The 20946-nt window shown below is 48.2% G+C and overlaps 1 non-coding gene and 58 pseudogenes across 1 annotated transcript; all 59 read left to right on the top strand.

Moving 5' to 3' along the window:
- Positions 1–140: 140 nt before the first annotated feature.
- Positions 141–316, top strand: LOC143760110 (U2 spliceosomal RNA; annotated as a pseudogene).
- A 177-nt stretch (positions 317–493) lies between these two features.
- Positions 494–669, top strand: LOC143761375 (U2 spliceosomal RNA; annotated as a pseudogene).
- A 177-nt stretch (positions 670–846) lies between these two features.
- Positions 847–1022, top strand: LOC143761708 (U2 spliceosomal RNA; annotated as a pseudogene).
- Positions 1023–1199: 177 nt separating this feature from the next.
- Positions 1200–1375, top strand: LOC143761247 (U2 spliceosomal RNA; annotated as a pseudogene).
- Positions 1376–1552: 177 nt separating this feature from the next.
- LOC143762469 (U2 spliceosomal RNA) lies at positions 1553–1728 on the top strand (annotated as a pseudogene).
- A 177-nt stretch (positions 1729–1905) lies between these two features.
- Positions 1906–2081, top strand: LOC143759914 (U2 spliceosomal RNA; annotated as a pseudogene).
- A 177-nt stretch (positions 2082–2258) lies between these two features.
- On the top strand, positions 2259–2434 carry LOC143760109 (U2 spliceosomal RNA; annotated as a pseudogene).
- A 177-nt stretch (positions 2435–2611) lies between these two features.
- LOC143761682 (U2 spliceosomal RNA) lies at positions 2612–2787 on the top strand (annotated as a pseudogene).
- Positions 2788–2964: 177 nt separating this feature from the next.
- LOC143761929 (U2 spliceosomal RNA) lies at positions 2965–3140 on the top strand (annotated as a pseudogene).
- A 177-nt stretch (positions 3141–3317) lies between these two features.
- On the top strand, positions 3318–3493 carry LOC143760614 (U2 spliceosomal RNA; annotated as a pseudogene).
- A 177-nt stretch (positions 3494–3670) lies between these two features.
- Positions 3671–3847, top strand: LOC143762314 (U2 spliceosomal RNA; annotated as a pseudogene).
- Positions 3848–4023: 176 nt separating this feature from the next.
- On the top strand, positions 4024–4199 carry LOC143759913 (U2 spliceosomal RNA; annotated as a pseudogene).
- A 177-nt stretch (positions 4200–4376) lies between these two features.
- Positions 4377–4552, top strand: LOC143761246 (U2 spliceosomal RNA; annotated as a pseudogene).
- A 177-nt stretch (positions 4553–4729) lies between these two features.
- LOC143762934 (U2 spliceosomal RNA) lies at positions 4730–4905 on the top strand (annotated as a pseudogene).
- A 177-nt stretch (positions 4906–5082) lies between these two features.
- On the top strand, positions 5083–5258 carry LOC143761245 (U2 spliceosomal RNA; annotated as a pseudogene).
- A 177-nt stretch (positions 5259–5435) lies between these two features.
- Positions 5436–5611, top strand: LOC143763056 (U2 spliceosomal RNA; annotated as a pseudogene).
- A 177-nt stretch (positions 5612–5788) lies between these two features.
- On the top strand, positions 5789–5964 carry LOC143759912 (U2 spliceosomal RNA; annotated as a pseudogene).
- A 177-nt stretch (positions 5965–6141) lies between these two features.
- Positions 6142–6317, top strand: LOC143760107 (U2 spliceosomal RNA; annotated as a pseudogene).
- Positions 6318–6494: 177 nt separating this feature from the next.
- LOC143761679 (U2 spliceosomal RNA) lies at positions 6495–6670 on the top strand (annotated as a pseudogene).
- A 177-nt stretch (positions 6671–6847) lies between these two features.
- On the top strand, positions 6848–7023 carry LOC143762332 (U2 spliceosomal RNA; annotated as a pseudogene).
- A 177-nt stretch (positions 7024–7200) lies between these two features.
- Positions 7201–7376, top strand: LOC143761244 (U2 spliceosomal RNA; annotated as a pseudogene).
- A 177-nt stretch (positions 7377–7553) lies between these two features.
- On the top strand, positions 7554–7732 carry LOC143759250 (U2 spliceosomal RNA; annotated as a pseudogene).
- Positions 7733–7906: 174 nt separating this feature from the next.
- On the top strand, positions 7907–8084 carry LOC143759815 (U2 spliceosomal RNA; annotated as a pseudogene).
- A 175-nt stretch (positions 8085–8259) lies between these two features.
- On the top strand, positions 8260–8435 carry LOC143760550 (U2 spliceosomal RNA; annotated as a pseudogene).
- A 177-nt stretch (positions 8436–8612) lies between these two features.
- LOC143762977 (U2 spliceosomal RNA) lies at positions 8613–8789 on the top strand (annotated as a pseudogene).
- Positions 8790–8964: 175 nt separating this feature from the next.
- On the top strand, positions 8965–9140 carry LOC143762888 (U2 spliceosomal RNA; annotated as a pseudogene).
- Positions 9141–9317: 177 nt separating this feature from the next.
- On the top strand, positions 9318–9493 carry LOC143760783 (U2 spliceosomal RNA; annotated as a pseudogene).
- Positions 9494–9670: 177 nt separating this feature from the next.
- On the top strand, positions 9671–9846 carry LOC143761718 (U2 spliceosomal RNA; annotated as a pseudogene).
- A 177-nt stretch (positions 9847–10023) lies between these two features.
- On the top strand, positions 10024–10199 carry LOC143762980 (U2 spliceosomal RNA; annotated as a pseudogene).
- A 177-nt stretch (positions 10200–10376) lies between these two features.
- On the top strand, positions 10377–10552 carry LOC143759910 (U2 spliceosomal RNA; annotated as a pseudogene).
- Positions 10553–10729: 177 nt separating this feature from the next.
- LOC143761684 (U2 spliceosomal RNA) lies at positions 10730–10908 on the top strand (annotated as a pseudogene).
- A 174-nt stretch (positions 10909–11082) lies between these two features.
- LOC143759799 (U2 spliceosomal RNA) lies at positions 11083–11258 on the top strand (annotated as a pseudogene).
- A 177-nt stretch (positions 11259–11435) lies between these two features.
- On the top strand, positions 11436–11613 carry LOC143759436 (U2 spliceosomal RNA; annotated as a pseudogene).
- A 175-nt stretch (positions 11614–11788) lies between these two features.
- On the top strand, positions 11789–11964 carry LOC143760106 (U2 spliceosomal RNA; annotated as a pseudogene).
- Positions 11965–12141: 177 nt separating this feature from the next.
- Positions 12142–12317, top strand: LOC143759585 (U2 spliceosomal RNA; annotated as a pseudogene).
- A 177-nt stretch (positions 12318–12494) lies between these two features.
- On the top strand, positions 12495–12672 carry LOC143759382 (U2 spliceosomal RNA; annotated as a pseudogene).
- Positions 12673–12847: 175 nt separating this feature from the next.
- On the top strand, positions 12848–13023 carry LOC143759583 (U2 spliceosomal RNA; annotated as a pseudogene).
- Positions 13024–13199: 176 nt separating this feature from the next.
- LOC143761243 (U2 spliceosomal RNA) lies at positions 13200–13375 on the top strand (annotated as a pseudogene).
- Positions 13376–13552: 177 nt separating this feature from the next.
- On the top strand, positions 13553–13728 carry LOC143762730 (U2 spliceosomal RNA; annotated as a pseudogene).
- A 177-nt stretch (positions 13729–13905) lies between these two features.
- Positions 13906–14081, top strand: LOC143759909 (U2 spliceosomal RNA; annotated as a pseudogene).
- Positions 14082–14258: 177 nt separating this feature from the next.
- Positions 14259–14436, top strand: LOC143759427 (U2 spliceosomal RNA; annotated as a pseudogene).
- Positions 14437–14611: 175 nt separating this feature from the next.
- On the top strand, positions 14612–14787 carry LOC143760782 (U2 spliceosomal RNA; annotated as a pseudogene).
- Positions 14788–14964: 177 nt separating this feature from the next.
- LOC143759582 (U2 spliceosomal RNA) lies at positions 14965–15140 on the top strand (annotated as a pseudogene).
- Positions 15141–15316: 176 nt separating this feature from the next.
- Positions 15317–15492, top strand: LOC143761242 (U2 spliceosomal RNA; annotated as a pseudogene).
- A 177-nt stretch (positions 15493–15669) lies between these two features.
- LOC143760623 (U2 spliceosomal RNA) lies at positions 15670–15845 on the top strand (annotated as a pseudogene).
- A 177-nt stretch (positions 15846–16022) lies between these two features.
- On the top strand, positions 16023–16198 carry LOC143759908 (U2 spliceosomal RNA; annotated as a pseudogene).
- Positions 16199–16375: 177 nt separating this feature from the next.
- LOC143759425 (U2 spliceosomal RNA) lies at positions 16376–16553 on the top strand (annotated as a pseudogene).
- Positions 16554–16728: 175 nt separating this feature from the next.
- On the top strand, positions 16729–16904 carry LOC143760780 (U2 spliceosomal RNA; annotated as a pseudogene).
- Positions 16905–17081: 177 nt separating this feature from the next.
- On the top strand, positions 17082–17257 carry LOC143759580 (U2 spliceosomal RNA; annotated as a pseudogene).
- Positions 17258–17433: 176 nt separating this feature from the next.
- On the top strand, positions 17434–17609 carry LOC143761241 (U2 spliceosomal RNA; annotated as a pseudogene).
- A 177-nt stretch (positions 17610–17786) lies between these two features.
- Positions 17787–17962, top strand: LOC143760622 (U2 spliceosomal RNA; annotated as a pseudogene).
- Positions 17963–18139: 177 nt separating this feature from the next.
- Positions 18140–18315, top strand: LOC143759907 (U2 spliceosomal RNA; annotated as a pseudogene).
- A 177-nt stretch (positions 18316–18492) lies between these two features.
- Positions 18493–18670, top strand: LOC143759424 (U2 spliceosomal RNA; annotated as a pseudogene).
- A 175-nt stretch (positions 18671–18845) lies between these two features.
- Positions 18846–19023, top strand: LOC143761369 (U2 spliceosomal RNA; annotated as a pseudogene).
- Positions 19024–19198: 175 nt separating this feature from the next.
- On the top strand, positions 19199–19374 carry LOC143760105 (U2 spliceosomal RNA; annotated as a pseudogene).
- Positions 19375–19551: 177 nt separating this feature from the next.
- Positions 19552–19727, top strand: LOC143762482 (U2 spliceosomal RNA; annotated as a pseudogene).
- Positions 19728–19904: 177 nt separating this feature from the next.
- On the top strand, positions 19905–20092 carry LOC143818816 (U2 spliceosomal RNA). The gene has a single exon (XR_013224688.1). It is a non-coding gene; the product is annotated as a U2 spliceosomal RNA (small nuclear RNA).
- A 165-nt stretch (positions 20093–20257) lies between these two features.
- Positions 20258–20433, top strand: LOC143761239 (U2 spliceosomal RNA; annotated as a pseudogene).
- Positions 20434–20610: 177 nt separating this feature from the next.
- Positions 20611–20787, top strand: LOC143762857 (U2 spliceosomal RNA; annotated as a pseudogene).
- The last annotated feature ends 159 nt before the right edge of the window (positions 20788–20946 follow it).

Here is a 20946-nt window from a genome sequence, read left to right as displayed (position 1 = left end):
CGCACACCGCAGAACTGTCATCGACAGAGCTTCCAGAGTTTCTGGAAAATGTCTTCCCTGCGGCAATCTTTTGCTATGTCTCCACAGTGGGTTTCGGTTGTAGGCCTTGGTGCGGCCCAAGTGGCAAACCATTTCTGATCATCGCTTCTTGGCCAAATGGCTCAAGATCAAGCGTAGTGTCTGTTCTTATCTGATACGTCCCCTATTTGGGGACCATATATTAAATAGATTTTTGGAATAGGGAGCTGGAAATGGAGCTTGCTTTGTCGCACGGAACCTTCACGTGCTGTCACAATGGGGATGGAGGGTGTGGTTATGCAGATTCAAAACGCGTTGTGCACAGCTTGAACACACGCACACCGCAGAACTGTCATCTACAGAACTTCCAGAGTTTCTGGAAAATGTCTTCCCTGCGGCAATCTTTTGCTATGTCTCCACAGTGGGTTTCGGTTGTAGGCCTTGGTGCGGCCCAAGTGGCAAACCATTTCTGATCATCGCTTCTTGGCCAAATGGCTCAAGATCAAGCGTAGAGTCTGTTCTTATCTGATACGTCCCCTATTTGGGGACCATATATTAAATTGATTTTTGGAATAGGGAGCTGGAAATGGAGCTTGCTTTGTCGCACGGAACCTTCACGTGCTGTCACAATGGGGATGGAGGGTGTGGTTATGTAGATTCGAAACGCGTTGTATACAGCTTGAACACACGCACACCGCAGAACTGTCATCTACAGAGCTTCCAAAGTTTCTGGAAAATGTCTTCCCTGCGGCAATCTTTTGCTATGTCTCCACAGTGGGTTTCGGTTGTAGGCCTTGGTGCGGCCCAAATGGCAAACCATTTCTGATCATCGATTCTCAGCCAAATGGCTCAAGATCAAGCGTAGTGTCTGTTCTTATCTGATACGTCCCCTATTTGGGGACCATATATTAAATTGATTTTTGGAATAGGGAGCTGGAAACGGAGCTTGCTTTGTCGCACGGAACCTTCACGTGCTGTCACAATGGGGATGGAGGGTGTGGTTATGCAGATTCAAAACGCGTTGTGCACAGCTTGAACACACGCACACCGCAGAACTGTCATCTACAGAGCTTCCAGAGTTTCTGGAAAATGTCTTCCCTGCGGCAATCTTTTGCTATGTCTCCACAGTGGGTTTCGGTTGTAGGCCTTGGTGAAGCCCAAGTGGCAAACCATTTCTGATCATCGCTTCTCGGCCAAATGGCTCAAGATCAAGCGTAGTGTCTGTTCTTATCTGATACGTCCCCTATTTGGGGACCATATATTAAATAGATTTTTGGAATAGGGAGCTGGAAATGGAGCTTGCTTTGTCGCATGGAACCTTCACGTGCTGTCACAATGGGGATGGAGGGTGTGGTTATGCAGATTCAAAACGCGTTGTGCACAGCTTGAACACACGCACACCGCAGAACTGTCATCTACAGAGCTTCCAGAGTTTCTGGAAAATGTCTTCCCTGCGGCAATCTTTTGCTATGTCTCCACAGTGGGTTTCGGTTGTAGGCCTTGGTGCGGCCCAAGTGGCAAACCATTTCTGATCATCGCTTCTCGGCCAAATGGCTCAAGATCAAGCGTAGTGTCTGTTCTTATCTGATACGTACCCTATTTGGGGACCATATATTAACTAGATTTTTGGAATAGGGAGCTGGAAATGGAGCTTGCTTTGTCGCACGGAACCTTCACTTGCTGTCACAATGGGGATGGAGGGTGTGGTTATGCAGATTCAAAACGCATTGTGCACAGCTTGAACACACGCACACCGCAGAACTGTCATCTACAGAGCTTCCAGAGTTTCTGGAAAATGTCTTCCCTGCGGCAATCTTTTGCTATGTCTCCACAGTGGGTTTCGGTTGTAGGCCTTGGTGCGGCCCAAGTGGCACACCATTTCTGATCATCGCTTCTCGGCCAAATGGCTCAAGATCAAGCGTAGTGTCTGTTCTTATCTGATACGTCCCCTATTTGGGGACCATATATTAAATGGATTTTTGGAATAGGGAGCTGGAAATGGAGCTTGCTTTGTCGCACGGAACCTTCACGTGCTGTCACAATGGGGATGGAGGGTGTGGTTATGCAGATTCAAAACGCGTTGTGCACAGCTTGAACACACGCACACCGCAGAACTGTCATCGACAGAGCTTCCAGAGTTTCTGGAAAATGTCTTCCCTGCGGCAATCTTTTGCTATGTCTCTACAGTGGGTTTCGGTTGTAGGCCTTGGTGCGGCCCAAGTGGCAAACCATTTCTGATCATCGCTTCTTGGCCAAATGGCTCAAGATCAAGCGTAGTGTCTGTTCTTATCTGATACGTCCCCTATTTGGGGACCATATATTAAATAGATTTTTGGAATAGGGAGCTGGAAATGGAGCTTGCTTTGTCGCACGGAACCTTCACGTGCTGTCACAATGGGGATGGAGGGTGTGGTTATGCAGATTCAAAACGCGTTGTGCACAGCTTGAACACACGCACACCGCAGAACTGTCATCTACAGAAATTCCAGAGTTTCTGGAAAATGTCTTCCCTGCGGCAATCTTTTGCTATGTCTCCACAGTGGGTTTCGGTTGTAGGCCTTGGTGCGGCCCAAGTGGCAAACCATTTCTGATCATCGCTTCTCGGCCAAATGGCTCAAGATCAAGCGTAGAGTCTGTTCTTATCTGATACGTCCCCTATTTGGGGACCAAATATTAAATGGATTTTTGGAATAGGGAGCTGGAAATGGAGCTTGCTTTGTCGCACGGAACCTTCACGTGCTGTCACAATGGGGATGGAGGGTGTGGTTATGCAGATTCGAAACGCGTTGTATACAGCTTGAACACACGCACACCGCAGAACTGTCATCTACAGAGCTTCCAAAGTTTCTGGAAAATGTCTTCCCTGCGGCAATCTTTTGCTATGTCTCCACAGTGGGTTTCGGTTGTAGGCCTTGGTGCGGCCCAAGTGGCAAACCATTTCTGATCATCGCTTCTCGGCCAAATGGCTCAAGATCAAGCGTAGAGTCTGTTCTTATATGATACGTCCCCTATTTGGGGACCATATATTAAATGGATTTTTGGAATAGGGAGCGGGAAATGGAGCTTGCTTTGTCGCACGGAACCTTCACGTGCTGTCACAATGGGGATGGAGGGTGGTGTTATGCAGATTCAAAACGCGTTGTGCACAGCTTGAACACACGCACACCGCAGAACTGTCATCTACAGAGCTTCCAGAGTTTCTGGAAAATGTCTTCCCTGCGGCAATCTTTTGATATGTCTCCACAGTGGGTTTCGGTTGTAGGCCTTGGTGCGGCCCAAGGGGCAAACCATTTCTGATCATCGCTTCTCGGCCAAATGGCTCAAGATCAAGCGTAGTGTCTGTTCTTATCTGATACGTCCCCTATTTGGGGACCATATATTAAATAGATTTTTGGAATAGGGAGCTGGAAATGGAGCTTGCTTTGTCGCATGGAACCTTCATGTGCTGTCACAATGGGGATGGAGGGTGTGGTTATGCAGATTCAAAACGCGTTGTGCACAGCTTGAACACACGCACACCGCAGAACTGTCATCTACAGAGCTTCCAGATTTTCTGGAAAATGTCTTCCCTGCGGCAATCTTTTGCTATGTCTCCACAGTGGGTTTCGGTTGTAGGCCTTGGTGCGGCCCAAGTGGCAAACCATTTCTGATCATCTCTTCTCGGCCAAATGGCTCAAGATCAAGCGTAGTGTCTGTTCTTATCTGATACGTACCCTATTTGGGGACCATATATTAAATAGATTTTTGGAATAGGGAACTGGAAATGGAGCTTGCTTTGTCGCACGGAACCTTCACTTGCTGTCACAATGGGGATGAAGGGTGTGGTTATGCAGATTCAAAACACGTTGTGCACAGCTTGAACACACGCACACCGCAGAACTGTCATCGACAGAGCTTCCAGAGTTTCTGGAAAATGTCTTCCCTGCGGCAATCTTTTGCTATGTCTCCACAGTGGGTTTCGGTTGTAGGCCTTGGTGCGGCCCAAGTGGCACACCATTTCTGATCATCGCTTCTCGGCCAAATGGCTCAAGATCAAGCGTAGTGTCTGTTCTTATCTGATACGTCCCCTATTTGGGGACCATATATTAAATGGATTTTTGGAATAGGGAGCTGGAAATGGAGCTTGCTTTGTCGCACGGAACCTTCACGTGCTGTCACAATGGGGATGGAGGGTGTGGTTATGCAGATTCAAAACGCGTTGTGCACAGCTTGAACACACGCACACCGCAGAACTGTCATCGACAGAGCTTCCAGAGTTTCTGGAAAATGTCTTCCCTGCGGCAATCTTTTGCTATGTCTCCACAGTGGGTTTCGGTTGTAGGCCTTGGGGCGGCCCCAGTGGCAAACCATTTCTGATCATCGCTTCTCGGCCAAATGGCTCAAGATCAAGCGTAGTGTCTGTTCTTATCTGATACGTCCCCTATTTGGGGACCATATATTAAATAGATTTTTGGAATAGGGAGCTGGAAATGGAGCTTGCTTTGTCGCATGGAACCTTCACGTGCTGTCACAATGGGGATGGAGGGTGTGGTTATGCAGATTCAAAACGCGTTGTGCACAGCTTGAACACACGCACACTGCAGAACTGTCATCTACAGAGCTTCCAGAGTTTCTGGAAAATGTCTTCCCTGCGGCAATCTTTTGCTATGTCTCCACAGTGGGTTTCGGTTGTAGGCCTTGGGGCGGCCCAAGTGGCAAACCATTTCTGATCATCGCTTCTCGGCCAAATGGATCAAGATCAAGCGTAGTGTCTGTTCTTATCTGATACGTCCCCTATTTGGGGACCATATATTAAATAGATTTTTGGAATAGGGAGCTGGAAACGGAGCTTGCTTTGTCGCACGGAACCTTCACGTGCTGTCACAATGGGGATGGAGGGTGTGGTTATGCAGATTCAAAACGCGTTGTGCACAGCTTGAACACACGCACACCGCAGAACTGTCATCTACAGAGCTTCCAGAGTTTCTGGAAAATGTCTTCCCTGCGGCAATCTTTTGCTATGTCTCCACAGTGGGTTTCGGTTGTAGGCCTTGGTGAAGCCCAAGTGGCAAACCATTTCTGATCATCGCTTCTCGGCCAAATGGCTCAAGATCAAGCGTAGTGTCTGTTCTTATCTGATACGTCCCCTATTTGGGGACCATATATTAAATAGATTTTTGGAATAGGGAGCTGGAAATGGAGCTTGCTTTGTCGCATGGAACCTTCACGTGCTGTCACAATGGGGATGGAGGGTGTGGTTATGCAGATTCAAAACGCGTTGTGCACAGCTTGAACACACGCACACCGCAGAACTGTCATCTACAGAGCTTCCAGAGTTTCTGGAAAATGTCTTCCCTGCGGCAATCTTTTGCTATGTCTCCACAGTGGGTTTCGGTTGTAGGCCTTGGTGCGGCCCAAGTGGCAAACCATTTCTGATCATCGCTTCTCGGCCAAATGGATCAAGATCAAGCGTAGTGTCTGTTCTTATCTGATACGTACCCTATTTGGGGACCATATATTAACTAGATTTTTGGAATAGGGAGCTGGAAATGGAGCTTGCTTTGTCGCACGGAACCTTCACTTGCTGTCACAATGGGGATGGAGGGTGTGGTTATGCAGATTCAAAACGCATTGTGCACAGCTTGAACACACGCACACCGCAGAACTGTCATCTACAGAGCTTCCAGAGTTTCTGGAAAATGTCTTCCCTGCGGCAATCTTTTGCTATGTCTCCACAGTGGGTTTCGGTTGTAGGCCTTGGTGCGGCCCAAGTGGCACACCATTTCTGATCATCGCTTCTCGGCCAAATGGCTCAAGATCAAGCGTAGTGTCTGTTCTTATCTGATACGTCCCCTATTTGGGGACCATATATTAAATGGATTTTTGGAATAGGGAGCTGGAAATGGAGCTTGCTTTGTCGCACGGAACCTTCACGTGCTGTCACAATGGGGATGGAGGGTGTGGTTATGCAGATTCAAAACGCGTTGTGCACAGCTTGAACACACGCACACCGCAGAACTGTCATCGATAGAGCTTCCAGAGTTTCTGGAAAATGTCTTCCCTGCGGCAATCTTTTGCTATGTCTCTACAGTGGGTTTCGGTTGTAGGCCTTGGTGCGGCCCAAGTGGCAAACCATTTCTGATCATCGCTTCTTGGCCAAATGGCTCAAGATCAAGCGTAGTGTCTGTTCTTATCTGATACGTCCCCTATTTGGGGACCATATATTAAATAGATTTTTGGAATAGGGAGCTGGAAATGGAGCTTGCTTTGTCGCACGGAACCTTCACGTGCTGTCACAATGGGGATGGAGGGTGTGGTTATGCAGATTCAAAACGCGTTGTGCACAGCTTGAACACACGCACACCGCAGAACTGTCATCTACAGAAATTCCAGAGTTTCTGGAAAATGTCTTCCCTGCGGCAATCTTTTGCTATGTCTCCACAGTGGGTTTCGGTTGTAGGCCTTGGTGCGGCCCAAGTGGCAAACCATTTCTGATCATCGCTTCTCGGCCAAATGGCTCAAGATCAAGCGTAGAGTCTGTTCTTATCTGATACGTCCCCTATTTGGGGACCAAATATTAAATGGATTTTTGGAATAGGGAGCTGGAAATGGAGCTTGCTTTGTCGCACGGAACCTTCACGTGCTGTCACAATGGGGATGGAGGGTGTGGTTATGCAGATTCGAAACGCGTTGTATACAGCTTGAACACACGCACACCGCAGAACTGTCATCTACAGAGCTTCCAAAGTTTCTGGAAAATGTCTTCCCTGCGGCAATCTTTTGCTATGTCTCCACAGTGGGTTTCGGTTGTAGGCCTTGGTGCGGCCCAAGTGGCAAACCATTTCTGATCATCGCTTCTCGGCCAAATGGCTCAAGATCAAGCGTAGAGTCTGTTCTTATATGATACGTCCCCTATTTGGGGACCATATATTAAATGGATTTTTGGAATAGGGAGCGGGAAATGGAGCTTGCTTTGTCGCACGGAACCTTCACGTGCTGTCACAATGGGGATGGAGGGTGTGGTTATGCAGATTCAAAACGCGTTGTGCACAGCTTGAACACACGCACACTGCAGAACTGTCATCTACAGAGCTTCCAGAGTTTCTGGAAAATGTCTTCCCTGCGGCAATCTTTTGCTATGTCTCCACAGTGGGTTTCGGTTGTAGGCCTTGGGGCGGCCCAAGTGGCAAACCATTTCTGATCATCGCTTCTCGGCCAAATGGCTCAAGATCAAGCGTAGTGTCTGTTCTTATCTGATACGTCCCCTATTTGGGGACCATATATTAAATAGATTTTTGGAATAGGGAGCTGGAAATGGAGCTTGCTTTGTCGCATGGAACCTTCACGTGCTGTCACAATGGGGATGGAGGGTGTGGTTATGCAGATTCAAAACGCATTGTGCACAGCTTGAACACACGCACACCGCAGAACTGTCATCTACAGAGCTTCCAGAGTTTCTGGAAAATGTCTTCCCTGCGGCAATCTTTTGCTATGTCTCCACAGTGGGTTTCGGTTGTAGGCCTTGGTGCGGCCCAAGTGGCACACCATTTCTGATCATCGCTTCTCGGCCAAATGGCTCAAGATCAAGCGTAGTGTCTGTTCTTATCTGATACGTCCCCTATTTGGGGACCATATATTAAATGGATTTTTGGAATAGGGAGCTGGAAATGGAGCTTGCTTTGTCGCACGGAACCTTCACGTGCTGTCACAATGGGGATGGAGCGTGTGGTTATGCAGATTCAAAACGCGTTGTGCACAGCTTGAACACACGCACACCGCAGAACTGTCATCGACAGAGCTTCCAGAGTTTCTGGAAAATGTCTTCCCTGCGGCAATCTTTTGCTATGTCTCCACAGTGGGTTTCGGTTGTAGGCCTTGGGGCGGTCCAAGTGGCAAACCATTTCTGATCATCGCTTCTCGGCCAAATGGCTCAAGATCAAGCGTAGTGTCTGTTCTTATCTGATACGTCCCCTATTTGGGGACCATTTATTAAATTGATTTTTGGAATAGGGAGCTGGAAATGGAGCTTGCTTTGTCACACGGAACCTTCACGTGCTGTCACAATGGGGATGGAGGGAGTGATTATGCAGATTCAAAACGCGTTGTGCACAGCTTGAACACACGCACACCGCAGAACTGTCATCGACAAAGCTTCCAGAGTTTCTGGAAAATGTCTTCCCTGCGGCAATCTTTTGCTATGTCTCCACAGTGGGTTTCGGTTGTAGGCCTTGGTGCGGCCCAAGTGGCAAACCATTTCTGATCATCGTTTCTCGGCCAAATGGCTCAAGATCAAGCGTAGTGTCTGTTCTTATCTGATACGTCCCCTATTTGGGGACCATATATTAAATAGATTTTTGGAATAGGGAGCTGGAAATGGAGCTTGCTTTGTCGCACAGAACCTTCACGTGCTGTCACAATGGGGATGGAGGGTGTGGTTATGCAGATTCAAAACGCGTTGTGCACAGCTTGAACACACGCACACCGCAGAACTGTCATCTACAGAGCTTCCAGAGTTTCTGGAAAATGTCTTCCCTGCGGCAATCTTTTGCTATGTCTCCACAGTGGGTTACGGTTGTAGGCCTTGGTGAGGCCTAAGTGGCAAACCATTTCTGATCATCGCTTTCGGCCAAATGGCTCAAGATCAAGCGTAGTGTCTGTTCTTATCTGATACGTCCCCTATTTGGGGACCATATATTAAATGGATTTTTGGAATACGGAGCTGGAAATGGAGCTTGCTTTGTCGCACGGAACCTTCACATGCTGTCACAATGGGGATGGAGGGTGTGGTTATGCAGATTCAAAACGCGTTGTGCACAGCTTGAACACACGCACACCGCAGAACTGTCATCGACAGAGCTTCCAGAGTTTCTGGAAAATGTCTTCCCTGCGGCAATCTTTTGCTATGTCTCTACAGTGGGTTTTGGTTGTAGGCCCTGGTGCGGCCCAAGTGGCAAACCATTTCTGATCATCGCTTCTTGGCCAAGTGGCTCAAGATCAAGCGGAGTGTCTGTTCTTATCTGATAAGTCCCCTATTTGGGGACCATATATTAAATAGATTTTTGGAATAGGGAGCTGGAAATGGAGCTTGCTTTGTCGCACGGAACCTTCACGTGCTGTCACAATGGGGATGGAGGGTGTGGTTATGCAGATTCAAAACGCGTTGTGCACAGCTTGAACACACGCACACCGCAGAACTGTCATCGACAGAGCTTCCAGAGTTTCTGGAAAATGTCTTCCCTGCGGCAATCTTTTGCTATGTCTCCACAGTGGGTTTCGGTTGTAGGCCTTGGTGCGGCCCAAGTGGCAAACCATTTCTGATCATCGCTTCTCGGCCAAATGGCTCAAGATCAAGCGTAGTGTCTGTTCTTATCTGATACGTCCCCTATTTGGGGACCATATATTAAATGGATTTTTGGAATAGGGAGCTGGAAATGGAGCTTGCTTTGTCACACGGAACCTTCACGTGCTGTCACAATGGGGATGGAGGGTGTGGTTATGCAGATTCGAAACACGTTGTATACAGCTTGAACACACGCACACCGCAGAACTGTCATCTACAGAGCTTCCAAAGTTTCTGGAAAATGTCTTCCCTGCGGCAATCTTTTGCTATGTCTCCACAGTGGGTTTCGGTTGTAGGCCTTGGTGCGGCCCAAGTGGCAAACCATTTCTGATCATCGCTTCTCGGCCAAATGGCTCAAGATCAAGCGTAGAGTCTGTTCTTATCTGATACGTCCCCTATTTGGGGACCAAATATTAAATGGATTTTTGGAATAGGGAGCTGGAAACGGAGCTTGCTTTGTCGCACGGAACCTTCACGTGCTGTCACAATGGGGATGGAGGGTGGTGTTATGCAGATTCAAAACGCGTTGTGCACAGCTTGAACACACGCACACCGCAGAACTGTCATCTACAGAGCTTCCAGAGTTTCTGGAAAATGTCTTCCCTGCGGCAATCTTTTGCTATGTCTCCACAGTGGGTTTCGGTTGTAGGCCTTGGTGCGGCCCAAGTGGCAAACCATTTCTGATCATCGCTTCTTGGCCAAATGGCTCAAGATCAAGCGTAGTGTCTGTTCTTATCTGATACAACCCCTATTTGGGGACCATATATTAAATAGATTTTTGGAATAGGGAGCTGGAAATGGAGCTTGCTTTGTCGCATGGAACCTTCATGTGCTGTCACAATGGGGATGGAGGGTGTGGTTATGCAGATTCAAAACGCGTTGTGCACAGCTTGAACACACGCACACCGCAGAACTGTCATCTACAGAGCTTCCAGAGCTTCTGGAAAATGTCTTCCCTGCGGCAATCTTTTGCTATGTCTCCACAGTGGGTTTCGGTTGTAGGCCTTGGTGCGGCCCAAGTGGCACACCATTTCTGATCATCGCTTCTCGGCCAAATGGCTCAAGATCAAGCGTAGTGTCTGTTCTTATCTGATACGTCCCCTATTTGGGGACCATATATTAAATGGATTTTTGGAATAGGGAGCTGGAAATGGAGCTTGCTTTGTCGCACGGAACCTTCACGTGCTGTCACAATGGGGATGGAGGGTGTGGTTATGCAGATTCAAAACGCGTTGTGCACAGCTTGAACACACGCACACCGCAGAACTGTCATCGACAGAGCTTCCAGAGTTTCTGGAAAATGTCTTCCCTGCGGCAATCTTTTGCTATGTCTCCACAGTGGGTTTCGGTTGTAGGCCTTGGGGCGGCCCAAGTGGCAAACCATTTCTGATCATCGCTTCTCGGCCAAATGGCTCAAGATCAAGCGTAGTGTCTGTTCTTATCTGATACGTCTCCTATTTGGGGACCATATATTAAATGGATTTTTGGAATAGGGAGCTGGAAATGGAGCTTGCTTTGTCACACGGAACCTTCACGTGCTGTCACAATGGGGATGGAGGGTGTGATTATGCAGATTCAAAACGCGTTGTGCACAGCTTGAACACACGCACACCGCAGAACTGTCATCGACAAAGCTTCCAGAGTTTCTGGAAAATGTCTTCCCTGCGGCAATCTTTTGCTATGTCTCCACAGTGGGTTTCGGTTGTAGGCCTTGGTGCGGCCCAAGTGGCAAACCATTTCTGATCATCGTTTCTCGGCCAAATGGCTCAAGATCAAGCGTAGTGTCTGTTCTTATCTGATACGTCCCCTATTTGGGGACCATATATTAAATAGATTTTTGGAATAGGGAGCTGGAAATGGAGCTTGCTTTGTCGCACAAAACCTTCACGTGCTGTCACAATGGGGATGGAGGGTGTGGTTATGCAGATTCAAAACGCGTTGTGCACAGCTTGAACACACGCACACCGCAGAACTGTCATCTACAGAGCTTCCAGGGTTTCTGGAAAATGTCTTCCCTGCGGCAATCTTTTGCTATGTCTCCACAGTGGGTTACGGTTGTAGGCCTTGGTGAGGCTCAAGTGGCAAACCATTTCTGATCATCGCTTCTCGGCCAAATGGCTCAAGATCAAGCGTAGTGTCTGTTCTTATCTGATACGTCCCCTATTTGGGGACCATATATTAAATGGATTTTTGGAATACGGAGCTGGAAATGGAGCTTGCTTCGTCGGACGGAACCTTCACATGCTGTCACAATGGGGATGGAGGGTGTGGTTATGCAGATTCAAAACGCGTTGTGCACAGCTTGAACACACGCACACCGCAGAACTGTCATCGACAGAGCTTCCAGAGTTTCTGGAAAATGTCTTCCCTGCGGCAATCTTTTGCTATGTCTCCACAGTGCGTTTCGGTTGTAGGCCTTGGTGCGGCCCAAGTGGCAAACCATTTCTGATCATCGCTTCTTGGCCAAATGGCTCAAGATCAAGCGTAGTGTCTGTTCTTATCTGATACGTCCCCTATTTGGGGACCATATATTAAATAGATTTTTGGAATAGGGAGCTGGAAATGGAGCTTGCTTTGTCGCACGGAACCTTCACGTGCTGTCACAATGGGGATGGAGGGTGTGGTTATGCAGATTCAAAACGCGTTGTGCACAGCTTGAACACACGCACACCGCAGAACTGTCATCGACAGAGCTTCCAGAGTTTCTGGAAAATGTCTTCCCTGCGGCAATCTTTTGCTATGTGTCCACAGTGGGTTTCGGTTGTAGGCCTTGGGGCGGCCCAAGTGGCAAACCATTTCTGATCATCGCTTCTCGGCCAAATGGCTCAAGATCAAGCGTAGTGTCTGTTCTTATCTGATACGTCCCCTATTTGGGGACCATATATTAAATAGATTTTTGGAATAGGGAGCTGGAAATGGAGCTTGCTTTGTCGCACGGAACCTTCACGTGCTGTCACAATGGGGATGGAGGGTGTGGTTATGCAGATTCAAAACGCGTTGTGCACAGCTTGAACACACGCACACCGCAGAACTGTCATCTACAGAACTTCCAGAGTTTCTGGAAAATGTCTTCCCTGCGGCAATCGTTTGCTATGTCTCCACAGTGGGTTTCGGTTGTAGGCCTTGGTGCGGCCCAAGTGGCAAACCATTTCTGATCATCGCTTCTCGGCCAAATGGCTCAAGATCAAGCGTAGTGTCTGTTCTTATCTGATACGTCCCCTATTTGGGGACCATATATTAAATGGATTTTTGGAATAGGGAGCTGGAAATGGAGCTTGCTTTGTCACACGGAACCTTCACGTGCTGTCACAATGGGGATGGAGGGTGTAGTTATGCAGATTCAAAACGCGTTGTGCACAGCTTGAACACACGCACACTGCAGAACTGTCATCGACAGAGCTTCCAAAGTTTCTGGAAAATGTCTTCCCTGCGGCAATCTTTTGCTATGTCTCCACAGTGGGTTTCGGTTGTAGGCCTTGGTGCGGCCCAAGTGGCAAACCATTTCTGATCATCGCTTCTCGGCCAAATGGCTCAAGATCAAGCGTAGTGTCTGTTCTTATCTGATACGTCCCCTATTTGGGGACCATATATTAAATAGATTTTTGGAATAGGGAGCTGGAAATGGAGCTTGCTTTGTCGCACGGAACCTTCACGTGCTGTCACAATGGGGATGGAGGGTGTGGTTATGCAGATTCAAAACGCGTTGTGCACAGCTTGAACACACGCACACCGCAGAACTGTCATCGAAAAGCTTCCAGAGTTTCTGGAAAATGTCTTCCCTGCGGTAATCTTTTGCTATGTCTCCACAGTGGGTTTCGGTTGTAGGCCTTGGTGCGGCCCAAGTGGCAAACCATTTCTGATCATCGCTTCTCGGCCAAATGGCTCAAGATCAAGCGTAGTGTCTGTTCTTATCTGATACGTCCCCTATTTGGGGACCATATATTAAATAGATTTTTGGAATAGGGAGCTGGAAATGGAGCTTGCTTTGTCGCATGGAACCTTCACGTGCTGTCACAATGGGGATGGAGGGTGTGGTTATGCAGATTCAAAACGCGTTGTGCACAGCTTGAACACACGCACACCGCAGAACTGTCATCTACAGAGCTTCCAGAGTTTCTGGAAAATGTCTTCCCTGCGGCAATCTTTTGCTATGTCTCCACAGTGGGTTTCGGTTGTAGGCCTTGGTGCGGCCCAAGTGGCAAACCATTTCTGATCATCGCATCTCGGCCAAATGGCTCAAGATCAAGCGTAGTGTCTGTTCTTATCTGATACGTACCCTATTTGGGGACCATATATTAAATAGATTTTTGGAATAGGGAGCTGGAAATGGAGCTTGCTTTGTCGCACGGAACCTTCACTTGCTGTCACAATGGGGATGGAGGGTGTGGTTATGCAGATTCAAAACGCATTGTGCACAGCTTGAACACACGCACACCGCAGAACTGTCATCTACAGAGCTTCCAGAGTTTCTGGAAAATGTCTTCCCTGCGGCAATCTTTTGCTATGTCTCCACAGTGGGTTTCGGTTGTAGGCCTTGGTGCGGCCCAAGTGGCACACCATTTCTGATCATCGCTTCTCGGCCAAATGGCTCAAGATCAAGCGTAGTGTCTGTTCTTATCTGATACGTCCCCTATTTGGGGACCATATATTAAATGGATTTTTGGAATAGGGAGCTGGAAATGGAGCTTGCTTTGTCGCACGGAACCTTCACGTGCTGTCACAATGGGGATGGAGGGTGTGGTTATGCAGATTCAAAACGCGTTGTGCACAGCTTGAACACACGCACACCGCAGAGCTGTCATCGACAGAGCTTCCAGAGTTTCTGGAAAATGTCTTCCCTGCGGCAATCTTTTGCTATGTCTCCACAGTGGGTTTCGGTTGTAGGCCTTGGGGCGGTCCAAGTGGCAAACCATTTCTGATCATCGCTTCTCGGCCAAATGGCTCAAGATCAAGCGTAGTGTCTGTTCTTATCTGATACGTCCCCTATTTGGGGACCATATATTAAATGGATTTTTGGAATAGGGAGCTGGAAATGGAGCTTGCTTTTTCACACGGAACCTTCACGTGCTGTCACAATGGGGATGGAGGGTGTGATTATGCAGATTCAAAACGCGTTGTGCACAGCTTGAACACACGCACACCGCAGAACTGTCATCTACAGAACTTCCAGAGTTTCTGGAAAATGTCTTCCCTGCGGCAATCGTTTGCTATGTCTCCACAGTGGGTTTCGGTTGTAGGCCTTGGTGCGGCCCAAGTGGCAAACCATTTCTGATCATCGCTTCTCGGCCAAATGGCTCAAGATCAAGCGTAGTGTCTGTTCTTATCTGATACGTCCCCTATTTGGGGACCATATATTAAATGGATTTTTGGAATAGGGAGCTGGAAATGGAGCTTGCTTTGTCACACGGAACCTTCACGTGCTGTCACAATGGGGATGGAGGGTGTGGTTATGCAGATTCAAAACGCGTTGTGCACAGCTTGAACACACGCACACTGCAGAACTGTCATCGACAGAGCTTCCAAAGTTTCTGGAAAATGTCTTCCCTGCGGCAATCTTTTGCTATGTCTCCACAGTGGGTTTCGGTTGTAGGCCTTGGTGCGGCCCAAGTGGCAAACCATTTCTGATCATCGCTTCTCGGCCAAATGGCTCAAGATCAAGCGTAGTGTCTGTTCTTATCTGATACGTCCCCTATTTGGGGACCATATATTAAATAGATTTTTGGAATAGGGAGCTGGAAATGGAGCTTGCTTTGTCGCACGGAACCTTCACGTGCTGTCACAATGGGGATGGAGGGTGTGGTTATGCAGATTCAAAACGCGTTGTGCACAGCTTGAACACACGCACACCGCAGAACTGTCATCGAAAAGCTTCCAGAGTTTCTGGAAAATGTCTTCCCTGCGGTAATCTTTTGCTATGTCTCCACAGTGGGTTTCGGTTGTAGGCCTTGGTGCGGCCCAAGTGGCAAACCATTTCTGATCATCGCTTCTCGGCCAAATGGCTCAAGATCAAGCGTAGTGTCTGTTCTTATCTGATACGTCCCCTATTTGGGGACCATATATTAAATAGATTTTTGGAATAGGGAGCTGGAAATGGAGCTTGCTTTGTCGCATGGAACCTTCACGTGCTGTCACAATGGGGATGGAGGGTGTGGTTATGCAGATTCAAAACGCGTTGTGCACAGCTTGAACACACGCACACCGCAGAACTGTCATCTACAGAGCTTCCAGAGTTTCTGGAAAATGTCTTCCCTGCGGCAATCTTTTGCTATGTCTCCACAGTGGGTTTCGGTTGTAGGCCTTGGTGCGGCCCAAGTGGCAAACCATTTCTGATCATCGCATCTCGGCCAAATGGCTCAAGATCAAGCGTAGTGTCTGTTCTTATCTGATACGTCCCCTATTTGGGGACCATATATTAAATAGATTTTTGGAATAGGGAGCTGGAAATGGAGCTTGCTTTGTCGCACGGAACCTTCACTTGCTGTCACAATGGGGATGGAGGGTGTGGTTATGCAGATTCAAAACGCATTGTGCACAGCTTGAACACACGCACACCGCAGAACTGTCATCTACAGAGCTTCCAGAGTTTCTGGAAAATGTCTTCCCTGCGGCAATCTTTTGCTATGTCTCCACAGTGGGTTTCGGTTGTAGGCCTTGGTGCGGCCCAAGTGGCACACCATTTCTGATCATCGCTTCTCGGCCAAATGGCTCAAGATCAAGCGTAGTGTCTGTTCTTATCTGATACGTCCCCTATTTGGGGACCATATATTAAATGGATTTTTGGAATAGGGAGCTGGAAATGGAGCTTGCTTTGTCGCACGGAACCTTCACGTGCTGTCACAATGGGGATGGAGGGTGTGGTTATGCAGATTCAAAACGCGTTGTGCACAGCTTGAACACACGCACACCGCAGAGCTGTCATCGACAGAGCTTCCAGAGTTTCTGGAAAATGTCTTCCCTGCGGCAATCTTTTGCTATGTCTCCACAGTGGGTTTCGGTTGTAGGCCTTGGGGCGGTCCAAGTGGCAAACCATTTCTGATCATCGCTTCTCGGCCAAATGGCTCAAGATCAAGCGTAGTGTCTGTTCTTATCTGATACGTCCCCTATTTGGGGACCATATATTAAATGGATTTTTGGAATAGGGAGCTGGAAATGGAGCTTGCTTTTTCACACGGAACCTTCACGTGCTGTCACAATGGGGATGGAGGGTGTGATTATGCAGATTCAAAACGCGTTGTGCACAGCTTGAACACACGCACACCGCAGAACTGTCATCTACAGAACTTCCAGAGTTTCTGGAAAATGTCTTCCCTGCGGCAATCGTTTGCTATGTCTCCACAGTGGGTTTCGGTTGTAGGCCTTGGTGCGGCCCAAGTGGCAAACCATTTCTGATCATCGCTTCTCGGCCAAATGGCTCAAGATCAAGCGTAGTGTCTGTTCTTATCTGATACGTCCCCTATTTGGGGACCATATATTAAATGGATTTTTGGAATAGGGAGCTGGAAATGGAGCTTGCTTTGTCACACGGAACCTTCACGTGCTGTCACAATGGGGATGGAGGGTGTGGTTATGCAGATTCAAAACGCGTTGTGCACAGCTTGAACACACGCACACTGCAGAACTGTCATCGACAGAGCTTCCAAAGTTTCTGGAAAATGTCTTCCCTGCGGCAATCTTTTGCTATGTCTCCACAGTGGGTTTCGGTTGTAGGCCTTGGTGCGGCCCAAGTGGCAAACCATTTCTGATCATCGCTTCTCGGCCAAATGGCTCAAGATCAAGCGTAGTGTCTGTTCTTATCTGATACGTCCCCTATTTGGGGACCATATATTAAATAGATTTTTGGAATAGGGAGCTGGAAATGGAGCTTGCTTTGTCGCACGGAACCTTCACGTGCTGTCACAATGGGGATGGAGGGTGTGGTTATGCAGATTCAAAACGCGTTGTGCACAGCTTGAACACACGCACACCGCAGAACTGTCATCGAAAAGCTTCCAGAGTTTCTGGAAAATGTCTTCCCTGCGGTAATCTTTTGCTATGTCTCCACAGTGGGTTTCGGTTGTAGGCCTTGGTGCGGCCCAAGTGGCAAACCATTTCTGATCATCGCTTCTCGGCCAAATGGCTCAAGATCAAGCGTAGTGTCTGTTCTTATCTGATACGTCCCCTATTTGGGGACCATATATTAAATAGATTTTTGGAATAGGGAGCTGGAAATGGAGCTTGCTTTGTCGCATGGAACCTTCACGTGCTGTCACAATGGGGATGGAGGGTGTGGTTATGCAGATTCAAAACGCGTTGTGCACAGCTTGAACACACGCACACCGCAGAACTGTCATCTACAGAGCTTCCAGAGTTTCTGGAAAATGTCTTCCCTGCGGCAATCTTTTGCTATGTCTCCACAGTGGGTTTCGGTTGTAGGCCTTGGTGCGGCCCAAGTGGCAAACCATTTCTGATCATCGCATCTCGGCCAAATGGCTCAAGATCAAGCGTAGTGTCTGTTCTTATCTGATACGTCCCCTATTTGGGGACCATATATTAAATAGATTTTTGGAATAGGGAGCTGGAAATGGAGCTTGCTTTGTCGCACGGAACCTTCACTTGCTGTCACAATGGGGATGGAGGGTGTGGTTATGCAGATTCAAAACGCATTGTGCACAGCTTGAACACACGCACACCGCAGAACTGTCATCTACAGAGCTTCCAGAGTTTCTGGAAAATGTCTTCCCTGCGGCAATCTTTTGCTATGTCTCCACAGTGGGTTTCGGTTGTAGGCCTTGGTGCGGCCCAAGTGGCACACCATTTCTGATCATCGCTTCTCGGCCAAATGGCTCAAGATCAAGCGTAGTGTCTGTTCTTATCTGATACGTCCCCTATTTGGGGACCATATATTAAATGGATTTTTGGAATAGGGAGCTGGAAATGGAGCTTGCTTTGTCGCACGGAACCTTCACGTGCTGTCACAATGGGGATGGAGGGTGTGGTTATGCAGATTCAAAACGCGTTGTGCACAGCTTGAACACACGCACACCGCAGAACTGTCATCGACAGAGCTTCCAGAGTTTCTGGAAAATGTCTTCCCTGCGGCAATCTTTTGCTATGTCTCCACAGTGGGTTTCGGTTGTAGGCCTTGGGGCGGTCCAAGTGGCAAACCATTTCTGATCATCGCTTCTCGGCCAAATGGCTCAAGATCAAGCGTAGTGTCTGTTCTTATCTGATACGTCCCCTATTTGGGGACCATATATTAAATGGATTTTTGGAATAGGGAGCTGGAAATGGAGCTTGCTTTTTCACACGGAACCTTCACGTGCTGTCACAATGGGGATGGAGGGTGTGATTATGCAGATTCAAAACGCGTTGTGCACAGCTTGAACACACGCACACCGCAGAACTGTCATCGACAAAGCTTCCAGAGTTTCTGGAAAATGTCTTCCCTGCGGCAATCTTTTGCTATGTCTCCACAGTGGGTTTCGGTTGTAGGCCTTGGTGCGGCCCAAGTGGCAAACCATTTCTGATCATCGTTTCTCAGCCAAATGGCTCAAGATCAAGCGTAGTGTCTGTTCTTATCTGATACGTCCCCTATTTGGGGACCATATATTAAATGGATTTTTGGAATACGGAGCTGGAAATGGAGCTTGCTTTGTCGCACGGAACCTTCACATGCTGTCACAATGGGGATGGAGGGTGTGGTTATGCAGATTCAAAACGCGTTGTGCACAGCTTGAACACACGCACACCGCAGAACTGTCATCGACAGAGCTTCCAGAGTTTCTGGAAAATGTCTTCCCTGCGGCAATCTTTTGCTATGTCTCTACAGTGGGTTTCGGTTGTAAGCCTTGGTGCGGCCCAAGTGGCAAACCATTTCTGATCATCGCTTCTTGGCCAAATGGCTCAAGATCAAGCGTAGTGTCTGTTCTTATCTGATACGTCCCCTATTTGGGGACCATATATTAAATAGATTTTTGGAATAGGGAGCTGGAAATGGAGCTTGCTTTGTCGCACGGAACCTTCACGTGCTGTCACAATGGGGATGGAGGGTGTGGTTATGCAGATTCAAAACGCGTTGTGCACAGCTTGAACACACGCACACCGCAGAACTGTCATCTACAGAACTTCCAGAGTTTCTGGAAAATGTCTTCCCTGCGGCAATCTTTTGCTATGTCTCCACAGTGGGTTTCGGTTGTAGGCCTTGGTGCGGCCCAAGTGGCAAACCATTTCTGATCATCGCTTCTCGGCCAAATGGCTCAAGATCAAGCGTAGAGTCTGTTCTTATCTGATACGTCCCCTATTTGGGGACCATATATTAAATGGATTTTTGGAATAGGGAGCTGGAAATGGAGCTTGCTTTGTCGCATGGAACCTTCACGTGCTGTCACAATGGGGATGGAGGGTGTGGTTATGCAGATTCAAAACGCGTTGTGCACAGCTTGAACACACGCACACTGCAGAACTGTCATCTACAGAGCTTCCAGAGTTTCTGGAAAATGTCTTCCCTGCGGCAATCTTTTGCTATGTCTCCACAGTGGGTTTCGGTTGTAGGCCTTGGTGCGGCCCAAGTGGCACACCATTTCTGATCATCGCTTCTCGGCCAAATGGCTCAAGATCAAGCGTAGTGTCTGTTCTTATCTGATACGTCCCCTATTTGGGGACCATATATTAAATGGATTTTTGGAATAGGGAGCTGGAAATGGAGCTTGCTTTGTCGCACGGAAGCTTCACGTGCTGTCACAATGGGGATGGAGGGTGTGGTTATGCAGATTCAAAACGCGTTGTGCACAGCTTGAACACACGCACACCGCAGAACTGTCATCGACAGAGCTTCCAGAGTTTCTGGAAAATGTCTTCCCTGCGGCAATCTTTTGCTATGTCTCCACAGTGGGTTTCGGTTGTAGGCCTTGGGGCGGCCCAAGTGGCAAACCATTTCTGATCATCGCTTCTCGGCCAAATGGCTCAAGATCAAGCGTAGTGTCTGTTCTTATCTGATACGTCCCCTATTTGGGGACCATATATTAAATAGATTTTTGGAATAGGGAGCTGGAAATGGAGCTTGCTTTGTCGCATGGAACCTTCACGTGCTGTCACAATGGGGATGGAGGGTGTGGTTATGCAGATTCAAAACGCGTTGTGCACAGCTTGAACACACGCACACTGCAGAACTGTCATCTACAGAGCTTCCAGAGTTTCTGGAAAATGTCTTCCCTGCGGCAATCTTTTGCTATGTCTCCACAGTGGGTTTCGGTTGTAGGCCTTGGTGCGGCCCAAGTGGCAAACCATTTCTGATCATCGCTTCTCGGCCAAATGGCTCAAGATCAAGCGTAGTGTCTGTTCTTATATGATACGTACCCTATTTGGGGACCATATATTAAATAGATTTTTGGAATAGGGAACTGGAAATGGAGCTTGCTTTGTCGCACGGAACCTTCACTTGCTGTCACAATGGGGATGGAGGGTGTGGTTATGCAGATTCAAAACGCATTGTGCACAGCTTGAACACACGCACACCGCAGAACTATCATCTACAGAGCTTCCAGAGTTTCTGGAAAATGTCTTCCCTGCGGCAATCTTTTGCTATGTCTCCACAGTAGGTTTCGGTTGTAGGCCTTGGTGCGGCCCAAGTG

This window comes from Ranitomeya variabilis, chromosome 3 (genome assembly GCF_051348905.1).
Source record: "Ranitomeya variabilis isolate aRanVar5 chromosome 3, aRanVar5.hap1, whole genome shotgun sequence".
NCBI lineage: Eukaryota > Metazoa > Chordata > Amphibia > Anura > Dendrobatidae > Ranitomeya > Ranitomeya variabilis.
The sequence above is the reverse complement of the archived record's forward strand: the minus strand, read 5'-3'. Positions and strand labels throughout refer to the sequence as shown.